This window comes from Pseudorca crassidens, chromosome 5 (assembly GCF_039906515.1).
Source record: "Pseudorca crassidens isolate mPseCra1 chromosome 5, mPseCra1.hap1, whole genome shotgun sequence".
NCBI classification, from domain to species: Eukaryota; Metazoa; Chordata; class Mammalia; order Artiodactyla; family Delphinidae; genus Pseudorca; species Pseudorca crassidens.
The window spans coordinates 58,813,344-58,838,895 of NC_090300.1; the positions used below are offsets into that span (position 1 = coordinate 58,813,344).

Consider the following 25,552-nt stretch of genomic DNA (forward strand, 5'->3'; position numbering starts at 1 on the left):
AAAAAAACCAAAACACTAAATTTGTATCAGGAATGTAGAGATATTTACATCTTAAAAACCAAAAAGTGAATTACAATACTGCTACACTGCAGTCATTTCTGCTTTTTAAAATAAATATTTTATGTGATAACATTCAATATGATGAGCAGTTTTGAACAACAGACATTTACATATACTTCCAAAGTCATATTGAGACTATCCTATTTGCACTGGATACCAATCATAGGTGCAACCATAGTTAGTATCACATGTATATGCCTGTTGGTTCATAATGTGCATATTTGGAGTATTAATCCCATATTGCTGAGTGTCATCATTACAGTTCTGGTCAGTCCCTGTTGTATTACCAGTCCTAAAACTGGTCTGTATGCCAACAGACACAAAATGACTTTCAGTACTGATGTAATTTGTGATACTGTAAACACCATTTTGAGGTCTTGCCCCCAAATCTCTCTTAAGCAGATGGAAGTAACTTCTTGTTATAATCTTCTCTATATCTAAAGGTATTTAATCCATTGTTTTTTGTGTGAATAATGGGTCCGATGGACTCCTCTGCCCCTAGAATGACCTGAACCTATTCTTTTTAATTTGTTTCTCTCCAGAGTGTCCATACTTATTTCCAGATAGGGGCTCTTTCCAACTTCCTCCTAATCAAGATGTGTCAAACCATATATACTGTCTGCAGTCTTGGTCATCGGCGTAAGAAAACATGATATTGGGGGTTTAGTTGGTGGGGAAGAAGCTGGAGAGAATTGAGTGTGATGAGTTCCAGGAGGTGGCTTTGCTTAACAGTGAGGTGTTGAGGGGTTGGGGGTGGCAATAGTTGAACTGGAGCTACTGGACTAGAGACCAGTGGAACTAAATAAGGTTCTTTTATTGTTTTAAAAAGGGTTTATCAGTACTGTGGTCTGTAAAATTCTTTTATGCTTGAAGAAGCCTGCCCATTGCCTTTAAAGTTGAAGGATCACTGACTCTTTTATAATCAGAATTATTAAATCATTAGATTTATTGAATGATTTGAATATGGATTTCTGGTAGCTGATGAATGGTATAATTTTGTGTGTGTGTTTGTGTAAAAGATTCACCTACAGCAGGTCACTAGAATAGGGGGATAGATCTTAGAGAATCAGAATAACTTATTGTTATGGTTTATTCTTCTTTTCCCCATCTTTACTGCCCCCTCTGGGGACTGCCTCATCTAATTCCCTGTGAACTATAGTTCATTAAACATGTGAACTTCTTTTACCAGTAATCAGTGGAGTATTTTGCAAACTCACAAACACATATTTGAGATCCCTTGTGTGTATATTTTTAATAGTAGCAAGGCTGTGTTTTCATAGGCAGAGTGAAGGAGCGAGTTAATGAATTTAATATTACAGATGGCCAATCTGAATAGTTCAAGCAAACATTATCTCTTCCTCAGTAGGAAATTTTTCTGCTTGAATTACTCTGGTAATTGCCTCAGGTCTCTACTTTACCTGAGTAGGCGAGGCGGTCTTCAGTTTCCTCTAAATATTCATAGTTAAATTAGACTTGACTGAAAACCTCAGCCTCACAGGGATTTCGTGGGGAATTTGGAAGGTTCAAAGGGTTAGAGCCTGGTAGCCTGACGCCTAAATAACAAAGTGACAGCATTGTTGCAGTTTCAGTTCAGGTGTATGCTCCTATCTAGGTGGGTTGTTTGTTTTGTTTGTTTTTTGGTCTCTTAAAATGTAATTTTTGATCTTTGGAAATATGAAAAATAGTTTCTTTTAGCGGAGAACACAGTATTCAGCTGATACTTGATATCTGACAAAATACAAATGAATTCAAGTGAAAAAGAGTGGCTTATTATTTTCTCCTGCCCCCTGACCCTGGGACATGGTCTGTGAGCTTATGACCCTATGATATTATTTAACAGAGGATAACGCAACAGGAGACCCCTAGAGTCAGCTCTGAGAGAGATTTGGGCTGTGTGTGCTACTGTGGGTGTAAGTTGTTGTTTTGGGAGAAGTGCACCTGATAAAACACATTTCTTTTAGAAAAGGAAGTAGGATTTGAGGTAGGCTAATGGGTGATGAATAAATGATTCTAAATATATATATAACAGTAAAATGTGATTTTTATTATCTAAAGTGCACTTTCATTCCTCTGTATAGTCCTATTGAGAATGAACTGGAAACATTGTCTATATTGTGGAATTGCTTGTGAATTTTAGCAGAGTATAGATATCTGTATGCCATTGCATCACTGCTTGTTTTAACTCAGGGTTTAATTCTATAGCTCTTTTTAGCAATCTTAATTGCAATACCATATCCCGAGTCAAACCAATCAATACAAAATCTATTTTACCCCTAATAAGCAAATGACTGGCTCCATTAACATCAGCAACTGCCTTGCCTAAGAAGTGAGAGAAGGCTATGTTTGCTAGCGATTTTCTTACCATGAAAATTGTCTATGTCATGCATTTCAGAGACCCAATTTGAGCAAAGGTTTTTCAGTGAAGAGTATAACAAATAAGCAGAAATGGAATTTGGAACTTGAGTTCAGACAACTCAAGATTGTACAGCAGAGAGTCAGGTTGATAAGAGAGAGAGGGTGAGAAAAACAGGATGATTTCATACACATTTTCATCTGCCTGAAAAAGGAGAAGAAAATGGTGAGGAGAAAAGATTCTCCTTACCTTTGGATGAAATTATCATCACCTATACCAAATCTTTGAGCACTTTGAGGAGCCCAGAAGTGCCCTGAGGTTTATAGTGATTGCTTTGAGATGTTATTGGTTCAGAGGTATTTTAGCCCTAACAACTCATTTCAGGAAAGCCTTCCTCTTTTGATAGTTTAGGATCTTTAAAATGCCTTTCATTGTTACACTAAAAAATGTACTATGGTGGTTTTGACTATACAGGAAATGTCAATATTTTGGTGAATACATTTTGTTTTCTATTTAAGAGCTCTCTAAAGGAATATGTCTGTGCTTTCCCTTCATTTATTTATCTGTTCTATACTCTGTGCTGGGTAATGAAGATGAAAAGATGTTCTTTCCTTGAGGAACCCAGTGATACAGGGAGATAGCTATTAAAACTCAGAAGTGTAAAGGCTAGTAGAGGTTTCCACCATGTTAAAGGAAAAGAAATTGTTTATTAATTTGCTTCACTTTTCAAAATAACATTTTTTTTTGCTCTAATCTTGTACCAGCATTATGTGCTTTACACACTCGATCCCATTTAGCCTTTATAATACTCTTGTAAGTAGATATAACCAGTATCCCTATAGTAAAAATAAGGAAACTGAGATTAAAAATTGCCACATTTCTGAGCCAAAGCCACACATCTAGTGAATGTCCAAGCCTGGATTCACATCCAGGCCTGTTGGATTCCAGAACCAAGTTCTTTACTCATTAGCTTAAACTTCCTCTCTACACAAGAATCATATTATATAATATGCATACATCAGTGACTGCTCAATAAAGAACATCCTTGATAATCCTTATGTAAATTTATTTTTTATTCTCAATCTGTATCATCTGCTTTTTTACACTGTGTTAGTATGTTATATCTCAATAGATTTGAGAACTGTTTGTTTACAATATTTTTTAAATGGATAGTGAATATTTACAAAATATGTATAACTTACTCTGGATATATAAAGTCTGTTTCTTACAGTTTGAAGCTTACAGAATTTTTATGGCTCATAGAAATCTCCTTTATTACAATCTTCAGAGCATTTCTAATTTTAATGGGATAATTGGTTTAGTTCAAACCACTATTATACTTTCTAAATATTAGAATTTATATATAATAGATTTAATACCATAATAAGCTAAGTGACCTACAATAAGATATTTTCTTGTTCAAAACTTGTATGAGTTTTTATTATAAAGTTTTAAGGCTGTATGCATATATTTGTTTTCTTAGATTATTCTAAAAGAAATTTGACAAAAGTACCCAATACTTTTGTTCACAGTGGCTCAGTTTTCAGTTTTTGATTCCTTTATTCCAAACACACAACATCAGATAAAATATGAAATAGTTTTCTAAACTAAAAAGTCAGTTTCTTTGCATTGGCAATGAGGAGTATAGTATGCATCTCCCATGAAATGTAAATATCTGAAGATGCAGCTCCTGAAAGAGACAAAAACTGACTCAAAGTTTGAAGACAAAGCCTGATGTGGAGCTCTGTTTCAAGTGAAATTACGTTAAAAAAAATCAAATCCTGTTGCCATTTTCACCTGTAGTTATAGCTTTCCATAAGCTTTAAGCCTAAAGAAGTTAGTAACTGAACAAAATTATCTGTTAGCTTTGAGATTGAATCCAAGATTTATTCTTCCAATAACTTTGTGGAGCAAAAGTGCCAAAATGTCCTTATAACTTAAGGTCAGGTTTATATAGCACCAACGGTAGTATCACTGGACAGGGAAAAATCATCACAAAGAGAGAGAAAAATAAAATCAAACCCTATCACCTAAATAAACTTCAATCTAGGAACCCAAATTCTAAATGAGAAGAAATAAATTTCTTCATTTCAGAATTTCTGATTCTAAGAAAGACAGCTTAAAAACATTTAGAATATAAATTCTCTATTGAAAAATTATTTAACTTTATAGTATACATGTTTATTCTAAATTCAAGAAAGAAATGGATTAAAGTAAGTTAATAGGAAAACAGTACTTATGAAATTTGGGAATAAAAATACAGTCATTGAAATTTTAAAAGTGCAATAGATTTTGCATTTGACTAGAAACTATTGCAGAAATAATTAATAAATTGGAGGTTAGCACTGAGTCATTAATCTAGAACATACAACTGAGAGATGAAGATACAATAAATATAATAGAGCAGCTATGATAAATTGCAGAACTCTAATATCTACCCAAAACAAGTTCCAGAAGAGAGTAGAGAGAATGGAAAAAATGCAATCTTTGAAACTGTAACACAAAAATAATTTAAAAGTGACATTTCAAAAATCAATGCATAGCCACTTCAAGAATTTCTTTTAAAATGAACATTCCTTATTTTTCATGTTACTTTTTTTAATAAGCATATTTATATCTGCTTATGAACTAGTGGTGTAGGAATTAGAAATACATTGATTGATATTCCTGTAATTTTCAATTGCTTGCTTGTCATAACATTTTAAAATTCCAGAATGCATCCTTATTATTTTATGAGAAAAAATCCACAGTTTATTTATCCTATCTGATATTATTATATGAGATGAATATGTGATGCCCTTGGGGAAACATATAACAAAATCAAAAGTAGAGAGCTCAAGTAAATCAATATAAATATCAACAAGGTGAGCATATTGCCCTTGTGTTTGCTGGAATATAGCTGAATGGAATGTTGATAGGAAGCCCAGACAAATATGAGATTTGAGTATGTCTCCAGAAAACAAAACTGAAAGCATGAGGTATAATCAGTGGCTATATCTACATAGACAAATATTGTCAAAGCAAACAATAATCCAATTATTATAAAAATTTATATTTGAATGCTTACTTATCAAAGAAAGAATGTGAAGATTAGATAGATAGATATAAAAGGTAGAGGGAGAGAATAAATGAGAGAGTGTGAGAGACAGATTTATTATAAGGAATTTGTTCATGTGATTATGGAGGTGAGAGTCTCCAGATGTACTGTGTGACTTGTCAGCAAGCTAGAGCCCCAGAAAAGCTGATGGTTTAGTTCTAGTCTGAGTCTAAAAGCCTGAGAACCAGGTGAGCTGAGGGAGTAGTTCCCATCTGAAGGGCAGCAGACTTGAGACCCAGGAAGAGCTGATGTTTCAGTTCAAGTGTGAAGGTAGGAAAAATCCTGATGTCTCAGGGCAAAGGCAGTCAGGAAAGAATTCTCTGTTACTCAGGAGGGTCAGCCTTTTCCTTCTAGTCAGGCCTTGAACTGATTGGATAAGGCCCACTCACATTACAGAGGGCAACCTGCTTTACTTAATCTACTTATAATGTTAGTCTCATCCAAAACCACCCTCAGAGACACACCAGAATAAGGTTTGACCAAATATCTGGTAACCCTGTGACCCAGTCAAGGTGACACATAAACCATAACAATGGGTAAACAAATAATTGCCCTAGCCACCATTTGTGCATTTCTTGGTCTTAGCTGCTTTTCTTCCACAAGATTCTGTCCCATTTTCCTGCAAGTGTTTTAATGGTTCTTCCTCCACAAACCCTATCGAAGACTGATTTAAAATATCTTGAGTGTCGTCATGCTGTAATAAAATAAGCTGTAGTTGTGGAGATTAAATGATGGGTAACCACTACAAAAGTAGCAATAAATAAAACCAATTAATATTATATACAGTTTTTAATTATGAAGGGTATTAAAAGATTAGCTTAAAGTTAACTGTATGCCTTAATTCCAGGCTTGGATATTGATCATCTTGTAAAACATAAGAGAGGCCCTGATCAAATTTACTTGCAGACATCAAAATATGTAGGTTTAAACATATCTTAATTTGAAAACTGTCCAATGTTACAGAACAGCCAAAATAAAATAGAAGTAATCAAAATTGCTGCAATTCAGTTACACGATGTTTACTATGAGCAAGTTGTCTTCTAAATTTTCTATACTTATTATCTGATTTTATCTCACTCTATGGCATTTAAACTTTTATTATTCCTATTTCATATGAGGAAATGAAATCTTAGAGTTCAAGTAAGTTGCCTAAGTTACAAAGTTATGAGATGGCAGAGCCAGAATTTGAGTCTCATTCTAGATAAGTGATTTGCTCTAAGCCAGAGAAAAACTTTCTTTAATGAAGCTGTCATAAACTCCTATATAGGAGAAAATTGGTATCTTCAAATGGTGAATCTGACTATGAAAACAATAACAACAGTCTGGAGTAAATAAGTGTAATTTGGTAAATAAAGTAGATAATTACTTACCAAGTAAGTAATTTGGTAAATAAAACAGATGATAAAGTTGGATATTGTAAATTACAATTTTTAAAGTGAAATGTAATAAGTTTCTCACGTATAGATTATGAAGGATTTTTCATGGTGGTATGCTCCAAAAATATTTTTAGCATTGCTAGTATTTTCCAGAAGGGTAAACTGTACGTAGAAGGATGATAATGATCTGATTGTAAAATTTCTAGAGATTTACAAAAGAAAAAAGAATCCTATTAATCTATGATTACTAACATAGACTCTTCTAAATTATATTTCTTTTTGAGTTTGTTCCACTTACCCTGTAGATGTATTGATAATGAAATGTTGATGGTGGCGATGATGATAGTGTAGTGATCAATACATGGAACATAATGAGCTATGCTCTATTCACTATTCCAAGTGCCACCTATGTATTAGGATTTTTAAACTGATAAAATATTTATGAGGTAGATATTATGCCATAGTGGCCCAGAGAGATCAAATGTACTATTGCTAATATCCATTAAATCTGTTATTGTTTATGCATATCTTCATGAGTATTAGAAATTCTGATGAGAACATGTAGCAGTTTACAGAGTAGCTCTACATAATCTTCCTAGCAACCTTTGATATAGAAGAGTCAGAGGTGATTACTGGCTGGTCCTGGATAATGGGTCTAGCAAATAACAGAGTCAGAACACTGGGTCCAGAGGTTATACTCTTTCCATGCACCAGACTCCCTTAGTATTTGTTATATATAACTTCGAAGAACAACACATAGCCTCAAAACACAGTACTCTGTGTGTTTAGGAATCCTAAAGTTAAGATCCTATATGAAAGTTTTGCTAAATGGAATGAAATAAACTATCATTACGAAGACTCTATGGGTTCCTTAGGAAGAGAAATTAATGAAATCTTCTTTATGTTGTAAAACTAACCTAAACAATGTTTTTTCTCAGTGTTTATTTTCTCAACATGTGTTATTTTTCTATGAGGAATTAGAAATCATTTTGAGTGGTTAATTGTATTTTTGTGTTGAATAAAAAGCAAGATTATTGAGTAATATTGTAGACTCTTATAACAACATATTGTCAGGAGCTTAGCTGAGATGGGAGAGACAGAAATGAACTGTTAAGTGTTGGAGTAGCCATTTAAAGCAACAAGCTAAAAATGAAAGACTTAGGCATTTAATCACTTATAATGATGATATAAGTAAGAGTCTAAAACCAGAGAGACTGCTGACTCCTTTGTTCCATTTTCCTCCGTGGAATGGGGCATTGGTCAAGGGTCAGGTGGATCAGCCCCGGAGTAGGGGTGGTCTCGCTGTTGAGGAAGCCCAGAACAAAAGGCTTGGCCATTCATTCTTATGGACTTTGGGGTCCAGAAGAGGGAAAGGAGGAAGAGCTGGGAGTGGAAAAGATTGGGCATTTAGATTGAGGAATAGTGTCTTTAAGTGTTCTCCTCTCTCTCCCCCTATTCCCTCTTCCCCTCTCAACAAGTAGGCCTCAGCAAAGGCTCTTGAAGAAGACCTGTTGTCAAGGCCTCAGATAAAGAGGCCTAGGAGTAAAGGCACCTGGGCTAAGAATGCAAATATGTAAAGAGCATGACTGGCAAGGGGGCCTGAGACCTTGAGTGCAACTCCCTTCAGGGACAGCAGTGCATTGGCTGTGCACCACGTCTCCAGTGAGGAGGGCAGCCTTCCCCCACGAGGCTTGCCAGGGAAGCCTTTATAATTGCCTAGGTTTGGACCTGAAAAATTAACACAAAGATTTTTAACCAGGGACCAGACTTTTTTTTTACATGGAACATAATGAGCTATGTTCTATTCACTATTCCAAGCGCCACCTATGTATTAGGATTTTTAAACTGATAAAATATTTATGAGGTAGATATTATATGGTTATATGAGGTAGATATTGTAATATATATGAGGTAGATATATTATATCAACTATATGTTTGGTCAAACCATACTTATCACATGGTTATCTGATATACAGTATCTTTCTTCCCACCCACTACAAACATTCCTAATGAATCCTGCTGCAACCTAATGCAGTTTGCAGGATAAATAGACTTAATGTTTCCTTTTTTCTTGATGAGGAAAGTTGTTCTGATACCTGATATTTAGAGAATTGTCTGACATTCATGTTCTTTACTGTGGCCTTTTGCAAAATCTCCACATGCTTCAGGTTAAAAGAACCTGCGACTTTGAGATGCCCTTTTACCCAATAGGCGTTATTAGCTATACTCCAAGAGTATTTACCCTCTTCTACCACCTTTAGCTCCCTTTTCTTTTTTCAATTCTAATTCCATCTGTGGAATTATTTCCAACTGAATGTAATTGCATTATTAAGCAAATATATTGAAATGCCCTTCAAAATACCTTGGGGCTTTAGTAATACTTCCTATACTGAGAATTATGATTGGGAGGAATTTTAGTATGTACGTAAAATACATAGAGAATATAGATATATTGACTATATAAATATACATAGAAGGTTTGATTGTGTAGTCCTTCATGAGACCTGGGAGAATTTTTATTCCAGAATTCCTATAATGACTTGTGGGTCACTCATATGGGGCCAAATTTAAAAAGTGGCTGTGCATATAAAAGGTAAAACACAGTATTGGGCCTTCAAAGAAATTAAGGAAGTGTAGGAAAAATATCCAGGGCCTTTGAGCTATATTTCTACATCTATGAAGAACTGAGGGATATAAATTGTAAGAGGGTAATAAGGCATGCACTATGACCATATAAACATACAATCATGTAGCAAATTGAGAAAAATCTATTGGTTATTCTAAACATGCTTATTAAAAATCACCCCAAATGGTTATTATTGCTGTTTTTGTCTTTTGTTTCATCTCAACCATTCAAATTACATTGCTTCCTGGATTGTGATAAGACCAAGGAGACAGGATTCAAGAACCCTGAACCATGAAATCAGAAGGATAATGAGCATTTAGATAGAGAGCCAAATATGGGGTAGCTGGGAGTCTCAATATGCACGTTCTCTGAAATTCAGAAAATGCATGTTTAAAAATCACTTTGGAATTACAGAGGGAGGACGTTGAGGAAAGTATCTACAATGAGAGATGATAAAAGACAGTTAACTACATTAATAATTTAGGGTGTCTAAACGCATTATTTATAGCATTCTAACAATCTGTCTTTATTGTTTTATTTTAGTGTAAAATTAATGATAAGGGTTTTTATGGATTTTCTGGTTATCATAGTTCTCAAACGCTATTTTCTCTATAAGATCTTAAATATTTCCACTGTCAGTTTTCTATGTTAGTAATTTTTCAAGATCCTCGCTCCCATATTTGAGAAAGGCCTATTATTGATCCACGAGCTGCCTTTGTATTTGTGCTTGAATCACTTTGTAATAATTACATTCATTGAGTTACTGCTATGAATTACATACTTTACATACATTATTTTATTTAACCTTTAAGACATTTCTGTAGTAAATGTTATTATCTACATTTAACAAATGAGAAAATTGAGGGTCAGAGGAGTTAAGGTACTTGCTCACATTTTGCACAAAACTTATGTGACAGGATTCATACTCAAGCCAAAATGACTCTAAAACTCACTTATACACCGTGGTACAACTCCCTTCTCTAAGCTACAATTCAGAATAGATAGATAAACAATATAAGGGAGGTAAAAATGCATATCATGGACTCAAGTCATATGGTTTATTTGGTAAATCTCTACCTTATGAACAGCTTTCAGTGGTGAATCCCAAGAATTTATTGCCTTTAGTGTGCTTCTGTGTTTTCTTTTTGGCATGGGTATTTTAACGTTGCCTTTCCTCACACCAGTGGTTGCAGATAAAAATGACAAATCTTGAGGGAAATGATCTAATAACTTTAAGGCAAACAACAAACTGAGGGCTGTTTTTCAACTTGTTGAAAATGTGAAATGGAAAATATGAGGTCCTGAGATGGGTAAGACTTTATTTATAGCTGCATACCTTCAGGTACTTTAACCCACAATATGAACTGGGTCAGAGATAGGGAACTCAGAACATGAGCATTATTTTCCTCTGAATTATTTAGCAGTACCTTACAGATGCATGGTCCATATCTGTATCCTTTTCTCAATCCCAAAGAAGAATGCATTTTCCATGGGTGTCTTCCAATTCAGCTTCCTGGGCCACATTTCAGACCTATTCCAATGTCTTGTAAAACTATATCTCTTTCTCTCTTAATTTCTAGGTTATTCTAAAATGCTACCAGATTTAGATACCTTCACTTGTCCAGAGAAAAGAATACTAGGAAATAGAAAAAAAGAAGCCTTGTTGACTTTGATATGTTAATTATGAGACATTACATTGGATCAAGACACTACCTTTATCATTTAATAAAGGATTATGTGTGTCTAAAAATATGGCAGTTTTTGAATTTTTAGTTTTCAACTATTTAACATTTTTAAATATTGAGCATTTATAATAGGTTTTAATATCTAGCAAAAATAGTCTCTGTACTGCCTTACTTTTTCAATGTTTTTCTGGCTAGTTTGCCTTTGTTTTTTAACAAACACATATAAAAGCAAAAACAGAACCAACCTTTTGTTAGTTTTATTGGTGGCACCTTAAATCTTGTTGTTACCTTAGATTGAAAGGATGCCTTTATTATTCTAATCTTTTTTTTTTTTCATAAGGACATGGTATATCTTTCATTGTGTTCAAGTCTTCTTTTGTGTCCTTCAGTACCATTTTCAAGTTTTCTTCACATAGATAGATATTGTGCATTTTTTGTTGAATTTGTCCCTAAGTATCTTTTCTTTCCTTTTATAGATAGTCATTGCTTTCGTTGTATGTTGTGATTAATTGTGTTTTATGTGTGTATGTACTTTAATATATGTAGTTGCTATTATTTTATATATATTTTATTATGTATATTTATATATGTTATATATATATATATAGAGAGAGAGAGAGAGAGAGAGAGAGAGTTTCAATCTTATGACTCTATTAATTTGGTAACCAAAGGTGTTATTGCAATTCTTATTTTTTGTAATATTTTTTAATTGATATGGGGCTTTCCAGTTTAAAACCTTATCCTCTATTTCCTTCCTGTTTGTCAATTTTTATGTCACTAATTTATATCTCTTTCCTAATTGTATAGGCTGATATATTCAGGATATATAAAAATAATAGTGCTGATACTAAACATTTGACCTATTTCTGATTTCAGCGTGAATGCCTATAGTGCGTTCTCATTACACATGATACTGTTTACTAATATGTTAGGATTTTTGCAATAACATTCCTAAATTAGAGTGGCTTGCATTTTTATAATACAATCTTTTTAAGATTTAGGGTCAATGTTAAATGTATCGTAAAAATAATTGAGAAGTTTTCCTTTGTTATGTATGCTGTGAAATATTTTAATAGTTTGTCAGTACTGGAATTTTCTGCTATTTAAAGGATATAGCTTGTGCATGTCAAGGCAAATCCTTCACTTTCAGGAATTATATTTTGTTGCTGTTTTCCGAGGTAAGATGCTACTGGGGTCTTTCACTTCTCTTCCTAGTTCTCTTCTCATTTACTTTTGTGTAACTTCTGCCTGATCTCATGTTTGGTTGCCCTTATATGAATTTTTAGAATCTAAAATTTGATTTGTCTCTAGGATTTTTCTGAAAATGATGTTCAGGTTTTTTTGTTTGCTTGCTTGTTTGTTTTACCTCATTGTTACTTTTCTCTGATTTCTAGAACTTACTTATCGTGACTTACTTTGCCATGTTCATGTGGGATTTCCCTTGACTTCATATTTGTTAAGTCTCCTAAAACTATAAATCATTCTTAATTGCATCTTGAAAGACATAGAGTTTGGGCCTAGAAGTGAAAGTTTACTAAAGTAAATGCTAACTACCTTTGTTCATAAATGAGTTTTTGATAAGCAATGGAATTCTATAGTGGACATTGTAGTCATCTCTCCAACATTCATTGCAGCCTTCACCCACTGTTATCATCATGAGGTTCCCATGGGACTGGTCCCACAGTTTATTTTAGCTACAGATCAAACTTGTCTAAATTAGTGAAGGTATGGCATTATACTGGCCATGATGATTTTTCTTTTCAAAAAAAGTATGTGACCCAAGTAGTAATAATCACATTTTATTTGTGGTTAGGAATCCAGTGTTGGGGAAGAAAAGACTTTCCATCTCTCTGGATTTGTACTAGGAAGTTTTCAGCCATCTTACAGCCACAAAGAAAACTCAGGTCTAAGGTGAAGCTGAGAAATTGGAAAGTGGAAGTATGGGGGGAAAATTAGTCTTTGGTGCCATCATTGAACTATGGGAACAAAATAAACCCAAAATTCCCTTTTTTTTTGAGTTTTTAAAAAAATATTTGCTAATAATTCTTATTTAAATCAGGGTTTTTTTTTGGGGGGGGTGTTTACAAAGTTAACAGTCCAAAATACCTCACTTCTGACACCAATTTCCAGTTTGGAAATCCCAATATCTCCCTTACCTCTAACACTAATTATATATCTGGGGGTCTCTAAGACCAATTTTAGGTTTAATAATTTACTAGAGGACTCACAAAGCTCACTAAAAGCTGTTATACTCACAGTTATAGCCAAGGGAATAAAGGCATGGAGCAGAGTCCAGAACATTTCCAAGTGTGGGCTTCCTGCTGTACTCTCCCACTGGAATCATGGAGAATGCTACTTTCCCCAGCAGTGATGTGGGAGAAAACACATCGAGTGCCACCAACCAGGAAAACTCACCCAACCCTTGGTATCCAGAGAGTTTATTGAGGCTCTATCATGTAGACATGGTTGATAGCCCATGTTGTTGATACCCATCTCCAGCCCCTCCAGAGGTTAAGCTGATAGAGTAAACTAAAAACCACCACCCTAAATCACATTTGGTAGGACCCAAGGTTCCCAGACAGACAGAGACACTCCTATTGGGCATGACCTTCCAAGGATTTAGATATTACCTACCAGGAGCCAAGGGAAAAGGCCAGACTTCTCTTTAGGCAAAGGTAAATTCCTTTCTGCATGGTGGCCAGAGGTGGGGCTCTGTGTTTGGAACATAAGTCATACTTGATACATACCCTTAGTGTACTATATATTTGGAAAGAGACTGATAAGATACCTTGCCACATTTAACTTTTATTGTAGGTAGTTCCATTTGGAATGGAACTATTAAGATCTGAAATAAAAGAGAAACAGAAAAAAAATTTTTTTTCACAAAAGACTTGAAGTCTTTCCTTTTCAAAACATAAGATTTAAATTTACGTAATTTGTCAACACATTATACTTTATCTTCACTGGTTATTTCAGTAGCTATTCATATTTTAAAAGAAAGAAAAAGATAATTTAAAGATGACTTGATATTGCCTTGTAGGATTCAATATAGAGGCTAACAGATAAATTCTGGATATTGAAAGATAGGCGAAGTTTAAAGGGGCGGGAAGTAGAGCCAGTCCTGGAAGAAACATCTACTTTTTCAGAAAGAAGTATCTAAATCATTGTCCTACTTGTATTTCATTAGACTGTACTACTAAAGTAAAATAAAACAGAAAACAATGACCCTGACCCCCCAAAACAAAGCAGCCCCTTAAGAGTTTTGTGTTTATAAAAATAGGATACAGGTAATCTGTTATAGTTTAGATTAGGAATACCTTTTGAAATCAAGTTAACAAACTCATAGGTCCTTGGGAAGCAGTCACTGAATCATTTTTATTGCCTGCTTCAAGATTTTCCATATTTAATACAAAATTAATAAATGAACACAAAAAGGAAACCCTATGCATGCGTGTATTCTCTACCTATTCCCAGAAATAATAAAAGACAGATTATATATATAATATATATATATATATATATAAAATGCCAAAAGATGAAATTAAAATTAGGAGAAAATGGACATGGAAAGTTAAACAATGGGAAACTACTAGGAATGTTAAATCAGAGCCAGATGTTAGATTAATATACAAAATGCGTTCTGAGATTTTCCATCACTTAGAATTGTTTAGTCAGTTGACTAGGATAAAAGAAAAGAGAAATATGAATGGTTATTGGCAATTAACCCTGGGACTTTAATTGTTTTTAATGTTTTTCCTTTTTATGATGAACTTCAAAATGCTGAATTATTTAAAGTTTATTGATTTAGACACATATTTCCAATAAAATTGTAACTATATAAAGGTAAATAAAACTTTAAATTAAAATGTAGACAGTATGATACACAAAACATGCTTATAACTATTGAGTAAAGAAACTGAGGTAAATATAAAAATTAAGATTGTGGGGAAACTGTGTAATGCTTTTTCTTTTTACTTCTCTGAATTCTCCAAATGTACTTTAGTGTGCATATCTTTGTAATAAAAAAGTAAAGTAACTTGTAAAACTAAGCTTATTGTCCAACTAAAATATATGTTAGATATATAGCAATCTGTGATGATTTTGTGAATAAGATATATGCTGAATTACATATAATACCTGTTTGTATTCTTAAAGCAACAAATTGATATGTTTTATTACTCCACTAAAAAAGAATTTTACATATATTATCATTTTTTCTCTGTATCTTTTTATAAAATTGAATCTTCTGCCTATGACATAAACTTTTCTAGAAATTTCAGCTATTTTAGGAAGCTATAATAATATAAATTATTATCTGTGTTGTAACAACCAGTATTTTAATCAGCTTATTCTGCTTTTAGGGGAAATATCTGATGCATAATAACAAGTAAAGGCCATACAAAAACATTACTGTGGAGAAACATGTTTTATACAACGATTTGTAGGAATTTTAAAAAATTGCAAGAAATATGTGTCTAGAAGTTTTCATGGTTAGTCAAAAAAAATAAATTCAAATGAATAAATTCACATAAATCTGCTATGAATAAATAATAAAGCTCTTTAGCTTTAGTTCATATCTGTAAATTTTCTCTTGTTCCAATAGACATAGCAAATATAACCCAATGTAAACTTACAACTTAATCCACTTGCACAGTGTATTTAATTCTTTATTTTAAAAAAATCTCAGTTTTTTTAATAGGTTATTTTACTTCTAGCAATAAAAGTAGGTTTAAGTCAAAAAATGAATCATAAATAAATCATAAAATTAAAACCAGTGTATATACAAGACATGTCCTTGAGAGCAGTAGTGAATCCTTGGTGTGAATATATTGTCTGAACTATGGTAGAAGAATACAGTATACAGGTTGTAGTGTTTTGTTATTGTTGTTCTCTTGGAGAAATGAATTTTAGTGCATTTTAGGGTGTTCATAGTCAATTAACTCTTCAGGATCTCCAATACTATGCACTTTGTCTCGATGTGTCTATTTTGTATGCTATAGTGGTTTTCTGGAGATAAGGAAGGAATTAACAACACTGGAGAGGGAGGGGTAAGAACTTTTAAGACAGTTCTGTGAAATGTCCATATTAAAAACAAAAGAGTGGTATCCTGACTTTCAGGATTTTTGTTTGTATTTTTTTATCTTTGTGTCCTTTGTCCTTTGTCAGTAATTAATAAAAAAATTAGTCCTCTTCAATCTTCCATTTCACCTATCAGATTTTTAAGGGTATAGAAACAGAAATTCAGGTAAATACATTATTTAATCCAGTGACAGGTCTTTCCAAGTAATGTGGCAGTGAAGCTTTTGGAGACTATCAACAATGTAATTGGTAAGCATAAAATTAGATTCAGAACTCTGTAGTTAATGAGCATTTTCGACTTCACTGTCGTTAGACTTTCAGGAGCTCACCATGTTTACATTGCCTAATTTGACATGCTTGTGGTAAGATCCATATAAGATGCCTGAAAAAAATCCAGTCTCTGGGATAATTGGGCATTTTTGAATAATACACACTTGCAGTTTTATCTAGAGTGATTTTTTCAGTTATACATAAACCATGGTTTCCAACAAGATCCCTTCAGATTTTCAATAGGCACTTTTCTTTTTTCCTACTCCTTCCATCAAAATGCTCTCAAATTGTAGACTCCAAGTTGCAATTTTGTTGTTGAAGTTTACTTTCCATCATGTGTTGTTGTGATTTTCACAGTGATGTTTAAAAGAATACTTGTTGAAAAAATACACTGCATTCTTAGTCTAGTAACATATGCCTAGCTTTTGGAGGCACAGTTATTACCCTCTTTAATCTGTGCTTGTACAATTAGTACTGTTTGTTCTTTCAGTATCAGAGCTACTCTGATGAGCAGATACCATCTTTTCAGCAACAGTACTGGAAAAAAATGGATAAAATAATTTTAAAAAATGATTCCTTAGAATAGCATAATACTTCCAAAAATAGATTTAAATGTGCAGGAGATATTTTTAGAGTATCCTTTGAGTAATAAAAACTATAGATGTCTCAAATTTATAATCATTAAACATAATAATATTGAGTGTTCCATACTCCATAGATGCTGATACATTTTATTGGTCATAATTAACCCAGTGGTCCCTATTGAAGTTAAAACGATAGTATAATGTTCTACTTAAAAAATATAAAATAATAGGGCTAATAACTAGCTATCCCACTAGGTATGCAAAAGTAAAAAATAAATGACACTAACTCTTGTTATTACCTGATCTTGATCTTTGTAGGTCTGCCTCTGAAGAGCATGTAGGAACAGTTTCTAGTTTAGCAATTGATTTTTATAGCAAGAGTGACAAATAATTTTTCAGAATAATCCCCAAATTCTCAGAAACCTAGTCTGATCCACAGTGTTCCCAGAGAACATATATTAACATTTATTTAATAGGTCTTATTGAGCACCTAGCACATACAAAGCGCATTGCAAGACATTATGCCAAGGTGTGTATCCTTGCAGGGAGCTGAGGCATACACACAAAACTATAATACAGTGAGAAATAAATCAGTATTATGAAAAAAATATAAATAAATGAGACTTCAAGGGAGGAAGTCTTCCCTCCACCCCAGGTTGGAGGATCATTTGGAAGTGCCATTTAGCTAGGGCTTGAGAGAAAAGATTTAGGGAACAATTGAGGTAATTGGCACTCCAGATAGAGGAAAGAGAGTGAACAAACGTACAGAGATCTGAATACGCAGGATGGGTTTATGGGCCACAAAAGTGGGCTGTTTCCCTACACTGTAAGGACATAAAGGGGAAAAATAGGGGGTAATATTGAAAAGGTAAAATAGGGGGTAATATTGAAAAGGTATGTTGGCTAGGGCCAGATGATGGACTTGAGATATTCTTTTAAGGAGGTGGACTACTGGTCTCTCACTGATGGATTCTATCCTGCCCAGGAGTATTTTGGATGCGTCAATCAATTTTTTTTTAACTTCATTTTATTTATTTATGGCTGCGTTGGGTCTTCGTTGCTGTGCACGGGCTTTCTCCAGTTGTGTTGAGTGGGGGCTGCTCTTTGTTGCGGTGCACGGGCTTCTCATTGCTGTGGCTTCTCTTGTTGTGGAGCACGGGCTTCAGTAGTTGTGGCACGCAGGCTCAGTAGTTGTGGCTCACGGGCTTAGTTGCTCTGCAGCATGTGGAATCTTCCTGGACCAGGGCTTGAACCCATGTCCCCTGCATTGGCAGGCAGATTCTTAACCATTGCACCACCAGGGAAGCATCGTGTCAATCAATCTTAAGTGAGCACCAGCCAGAAAAGTTGCAGAATTTAGATCTTATGGGGAGGCTCAAACTAGGTCTCTGTAGCTTATAGCCCTCCCTGCTCTCTTGAGCTTGTACAGCTGGACCATAAGAGCAGTAGAATGCTCATAGAAATGATTCCTCTCACACCTTAGAGGAGGATATAGAGGATCCGATTTTCACACAATGCGCGTTTTATGCATAGGACTTACTAGCCACTTTCTGCTGAACAACTGCTTACAATGTGCCGGTGTTAAAAGTTGTACAACAAACTGCCTGTGAAGAAGTATTTTTATTTTTGTTTTTCAGTTGTAGAAATTGACGTTGAGTTGTAGGCTAACTCTGGAATTAAAAGTAAAATTTGACTCCAAAACTAACCTGTCCACCATTTTAATCTCATAATCCTGTAAATCGTTAATTGTCCCAAGGCTAAATTCTCAACTGAATTTGAAAAAGAACAGCAAATCTCACTGATGAATAAGACAAGGCAGAGAGAAAGGCATGTATATATAAAAATCCCAGAAAAATTCTTCGAAAGTAGAATGCAAGAACATTTATTCTGATGACTGGGTGCCTGAAAAGAGGAATACAATTTTACATCCTTTAAGAGTTAAATTGAGACAGCTATTCTGATAATATATATTAAAAGTAGACAACTTCATTAAAACTTAAAATACATGGACTTTTGAAATATTTTGTGGCATGTTCCATTAGTGGCAGTTATTTAAGATACAGATGTAACCTTTAATCCACATGAATATGTGAACCTCTAGCTTCATAATATTCATGAGAATAGAGAATTTGGTCAAATACTATTTGACCTCAAAAATCATAAAACACTAGATTTTCGTTAATTCAAATATTACTTGAAATACATATATACTGATTTGAGTCTTCTTCCTTTTTTTCTTGATCAGTCTGGCTAATGGTTTATCAATTTTATTTATCTTCTCAAAGAACCAGCTTTTAGTTTTATTGATCTTAGCTATTGTTTCCTTCATTTCTTTTTCATTTATTTATGAACTGACCTTTATGATTTCTTTCCTTCTACTAACTTTGGTGTTTTTTTGTTCATCTTTCTCTAATTGCTTTAGGTGTAAGGTTAGGTTGTTTATTTGAGATGTTTCTTGTTTCTTAAGGTAGGATTATATTGCTATAATCTTCCCTCGTAGAACTGCTTTTGCTGCATCCCATGGGTTTTGGGTCATCGTGTTTTCCTTGTCATTTGTTTCTAGGTATTTTCGAATTTCCTATTTGATTTCTTCAGTGATCTCTTGGTAATTTAGTAGTGTATTGTTTAGCCTCCATGTGGTTGTATTTTTTACAGATGTTTTCCTGTAATTGATATCTAGTCTCATAGCATTGTGGTCAGAAAACATACTTGATATGATTTCAATTTTCTTAAATTTACGAATGCTTGATTTGTGACCCAAGATATGATCTATGCTGGAGAATGTTCCATGAACACTTGAGAAGAAAGTGTATTGTGTTGTTTTTGGATGGAATGTCCTATAAACATCAATTAAGTCCATCTTGTTTAAGGTATCATTTAAAGCTTGTGTTTCCTTATTTATTTTCATTTTGGATGATCTGTCCATTGGTGAAAGTAGGGTGTTAAAGTCCCATAATATGATTGTGTTACTGTCGATTTCCCCCTTTATGGCTGTTAGCATTAGCCTTCTGTATTGAGGTGCTCCTATGTTGGGTGCATAAATATTTACAATTGGTATATCTTCTTGGATTGATCCCTTGATCATTCTGTAGTGTCTTTCTTTGTCTCTTGTAATAGTCTTTATTTTAAAGTCTATTTGGTCTGATACGAGAATTGCTACTCCAGCTTTCTTTTGATTTCCATTTGCATGGAATATCTTTTTCCATCCCCTCATCTTTAAGTCTGTATGTGTCCCTAGGTCTGAAGTGGGTCTCTTGTAAACAGCATATATATGGGTCTGGTTTTTGTATCCAGTCAGCCAGTCTATGTCTTTTGGTGGGAGCATTTAATCCATTTACATTTAAGGTAATTATCGATATGTATGTTCCTATTCCCATTTTCTTAATTGTTTTGGGTTTGTTATTGTAGGTCTTTTTCTTCTCTTGTGTCTTCTGCCTAGAAAAGTTCCTATAGCATTTGTTGTAAAGCTCATTTGGTGGTGCTGATTTCTCTTAACTTTTGCTTGTGTGTAAAGGTTTTAATTTCTCTGTTGAATGTGAATGAGGTCCTTGCTGGGTAGAATAATCTTGGTTGTATGTTTTTCCCTTTCATCACTTTACATATATCCTGCCAGTCCCTTCTGGCTTCCAGAGTTTCTGCTGAAAGATCAGGTGTTAAACTTATGGGGATTCCCTTGTATGTTATTTGTTGTTTTTCCCTTAATGCTTTTAATATTTTTTCTTTGTATTTAATTTTTGATACTTTGATTAATATGTGTCTTGGCATATTTCTCCTTGGATGTATCCTATATGGGACTCTCTGCCCTTCCTGGACTTGACTATTTTCTTTCCATATTAGGGAAGTTTTTGACTATAATTGCTTCAAATATTTTCTCAGTCCCTTTCTTTTCCTCTTCTTCTTCTGAGACCACTTTAATTCAAATGTTAGTGCATTTAATGTTGTCCCAGAGGTCTCTGAGACTGTCCTCAATTCTTCTCATTCTTTTTTCTTTATTCCGCTCTGCAGTAGTTATTTCCATTATTTTATCTTCCAGGTCACTTATCTGATCTTCTGCCTCAGTTATTCTGCTATTGATCCCATCTAGAGTGCTTTTAATTTCATTTATTGTGTTGTTCGTCATTATTTGTTTGCCCTTTAGTTCTTCTAGGTCCTTGTTAGAAGTTTCTTGTATTTTCTCCATTCTATTTCCAAGATTTTGGATCATCTTTACTATCATTACCCTGAATTCTTTTTCAGGTAGACTGCCTATTTCCTCTTCATTTGTTTGGTCAGGTGGGTTTTTACCTTGCTGGTTCATCTGCTGTGTGTTTCTCTGTCTTCTCATTTTGCTTCACTTACTGTGTTTGGGGTCTTCATTTTGCAGGCTGCAGGTTCATAGTTCCCTCTGGTGTCTTCCCCCAGTGGGTAAGGTTGGTTCAGTGGGTTGTGTAGGCTTCCTGGTGGAGGAGACTAGTGCCTGTGTTCCAGTGGATGAGGTTGGATCTTGTCTTTCTGGTGGGCAGGACTGCATCTGGTGGTGTGTTTTGGGGTGCCTGTTAACTTATTATGATTTTTAGCAGCCTCTCTGCTAATGGGTGGTGTTGTGTTCCTGTCTTGCTAGTTGTTCGGCATAGGGTGTCCAGCACTGTAGCTTGCTGGTCGTTGAGTGGAGCTCAGTCTTAGCATTGAAACGGAGATCTCCAGGAGAGTTTTCAAATCATTAGAATTAGAAATGAAAAGGAGAAGTGAAAACTGACACAGCAGAAATACAAAGGATCATGAGCGATTACTACAAGCAACTATATGCCAGTACAATGGACAACCTGGAAGAATTGGACAAATTCTTAGAAAAGCACAACCTTCCAAGACTGAACCAGGAAGAAATAGAATATACAAACAGACCAGACACAAGCACTGAAATTGAAACAGTGATTAAAAATCTACCAACAAACAAAAGCCCAAGACCAAATAGCTTCACAGACGAATTCTATCATACATTTAGAGAAGAGCTAACACCTATCCTTCTCAAACTCTTCCAAAATATAGCAGAGTGGGGAACACTCCCAAACTGATTCTACGAGGCCATCATCACCCTGATACCAAAACCAGACAAAGCTGTCACGAAGAAAGAAAACTACAGGCCAATATCACTGATGAACATAAATGAAAAAGTCCTCAAGAAAATACTAGCAAACAGAATCCAACAGCACATTAAAAGCATCATACACCACGATCAAGTGGGGTTTATCCCAGTAATGCAAGGATTCTCCAGTATATGCAAATCAATCACTGTGATACACCATATTAACAAATTGAAGAATAAAAACCTTATGATCATCTCAATAGATGCAGAAAAATCTTTCAACAAAATTTAACACCCATTTATGATAAAAACCCTCCAGAAAGTAGGCATAGAGGGAACTTACCTCAACATAATAAAGGCCATATATGACAAACCCAGAGTCAACATCGTTCTCAATGTTGAAACACTGAAACCATTTCCTCTAAGGTCAGGAGCAAGACAAGTATGTCCACTCTCACCACTGTTACTCAACATAGTTTTGGAAGTTTTAGCCACAACAATCAGAGAAGAAAAAGAAATAAAAACATCCAAATCAGAAAAGAAGAAGTAAAGCTGTTATTGTTTGCAGATGAGATGATACTATACATAGAGAATCCTACAGACACTACCAGAAAACTACTAGAGCTAAGCAATGAATTTGGTAAAGTTTCAAGATAAAAAGTTAATGCATAGAAATCTCTTGCATTCCTATACACTAATGATGAAAAATCTGAAAGAGAAATTAAGGAAACACTCCCATTTACCACTGCAACAAAAAAGAATAGAATACCTAGGAATAAACCTACCTAAGGAGACAAAAGACCTGTATGCAGAACACTATAAGACACTGATGAAATAAATTAAAGATGATACAAACAGGGCTTCCCTGGTGGCGCAGTGGTTGAGAGTCTGCCTGCCGATGCAGGGCACACGGGTTTGTGCCCCAGTCCGGGAAGATCCCACATGCTGTGGAGCAGCTGGGCCCGTGAGCCATGGCTGTTGAGCCTGCGCGTCTGGAGCCTGTGCTCCGCAATGGGAGAGGCCACAACAGTGAGAGACCCGCGTACCACAAAAAAAAAAAAAAAAAAAAAAAAAGATGATACAAACAGATGGAGAGTTTTAACATGTTCCTGGATTAGAAGAATCAACATTGTGAAAATGACTATACTGCCCAAGACAATCTACAGATTCAATGCAATCCCTATCAAACTACCACTGGCATTTTTAACATAACTAGAACAAAAAATTTAAAAATTTGTATGGAAACACAAAACACCCTGAAAAGCCAAGACCATCTTGAGAAAGAAAAACAGAGCTGGAGGAATCAGGCCTCCTGACTTCAGACTATACTACAAAGCTGCAGTAATCAAGACAGTATGTTACTGGCACAAAAACAGAAAGATAGATCAATGGAACAGGATAGAAAGCCCAGAGATAAACCCACACACCTATTGTCACCTAATCTATGACAAAGGAGACAAAAATATACAATGGAGAAAAGACAGCCTATTCAGTAAGTGGTGCTGGGAAAGTGGACAGCTACATGTAAAAGAATGAAATTAGAACACTCCCTAACACCATATACAAAAATAAACTCAAAATGGATTAAGGACCTAAATGTAATGCCAGCAGTATAAAACTCTTAGAGGAAAACATAGGCAGAACACTCTATGACGTAAATCACAATCAGCAATATCCTTTTTGGCCCACCTCCTAGAGAAATGGAAATAAAAACAAAAATAAACCAAAGGTACTTAATGAAACTTAAAAGCTTTTGCGCAGCAAAGGAAACCATATACAAGATGAAAAGAGAACCCTCAGAATGGGAGAAAATATTTGCAAATGAAGCATCTGACAAAGGATTAATCTCCAAAATTTATAAGCAGCTCGATATCAAAAAAACCAACAACCCAGTCCAAAAAAGGGTAGAAAACCTAAATAGACATTTCTCCAAAGAAGACATACAGATTGCCAACAAACACATGAAAGAATGCTCAGCATCAGAAAATTGCAAATCAAAACTACAATGAAGTGTCACCTCACACCAGTAGGAATGGCCATCATCAAAATATCTACAAGCAATAAATGCTGGAGAGGTTGTGGAGAGAGGGGAACCTTATTGCACTGTTGGTGGGAATGTAAATTGATACAGCCACTATGGAGAACTGTGTGGAAGGTCCTTAGAAAACTAAAAATAGAACTACCATATGACCCAGCTATTCCACAGGGCATATACCCTGAGAAAACCATAGTTCCAAAAGATATACACACCCCAATGTTCATTGCAGCACTCTTTACAATAGCCAGGACATGGAAGCAACCTAAGTGTCCATCAACAGATGAATGGATAAAGAAGATGTGGCACATATATACAATGGAATATTACTCAGCCATAAAAAAAAACCAAAATTGAGTTATTTGTAGTGAGGTGGATGGACCTAGAGTATGCCGTACAGAGTGAAGTAAGTCAAAAAGAGAAAAACAAGTACCGTATGCTGACACATATATATGGAATCTTAAAGAAAAGGAAGGAAAAATGGTTCTGAAGAACCTATGGGCAGGAAAGGAATAAAGACGCAGACATAGAGAATGGACTTGTGGACACGGGGAGGGGGAAGGGTAAGCTGGTTCGAAGTGAGCGAGTGGCATGGACTTACATATACTATCAAATGTAAAATAGACAGCTAGTGGGAAGCAGCTGCATAGCACAGTGAGATCAGCTTAGTGCTTTGTGACCACCTAGAGGGGTGGGGTAGGTAGGGTGGGAGGGAGACGCAAGAGGGAGGAGATATGGGGATATATGTATATGTATAGCTGATTCACTTTGTAACAAAGCAGAAACTAACACACCATTGTAAATCAATTATAGTCCAATAAAGATGATAAAAAAATAAAATCTTTGAATCCTTTTTTTTTAACCACACACACAAAAAATATATATGTACAATCTTGCAGTGAGAGAAATCAAAATGCCAAAAAGAGTACTAATCACACAAAAGTGAAAGCAATCCAGAAATATATAACAACACATGAAGCTCAAACTTTGACTTGTTAGACTCTAAAGTTTCTGGTTTCTAGAACCCAAAATTGTTCTGTAGAAAACCATTCCATAAAATCTCTCCCAAAGTATAAATATTCTTCACATTTTCAAATTTTGTTTATAATATATTGTTCAATTACATGATTAATAAGCAGGGTCATTTTAAGGAAGAAACATTGTGACAAAATGTCCAGGCTCCAGCTGTGCAACTTTTTGCTAGAAAAATCTGATTTGAATCCAGGAGTTACACATTCAAGAAATTAGAGGATCCACAAAATCAATACTGATGACAATAAATTTTAATATAAAGCCATATATATATATATGGTTTTCTGTATA

General features: G+C 34.7%; 1 protein-coding gene across 1 annotated transcript in view; it reads left to right on the plus strand.

Annotated features, from left to right (window-relative positions):
* Nucleotides 1-25,552, plus strand: part of NAALADL2 (N-acetylated alpha-linked acidic dipeptidase like 2) — a 913,415-nt gene that overhangs the window by 738,240 nt on the left and 149,623 nt on the right. The window lies entirely within an intron of this gene.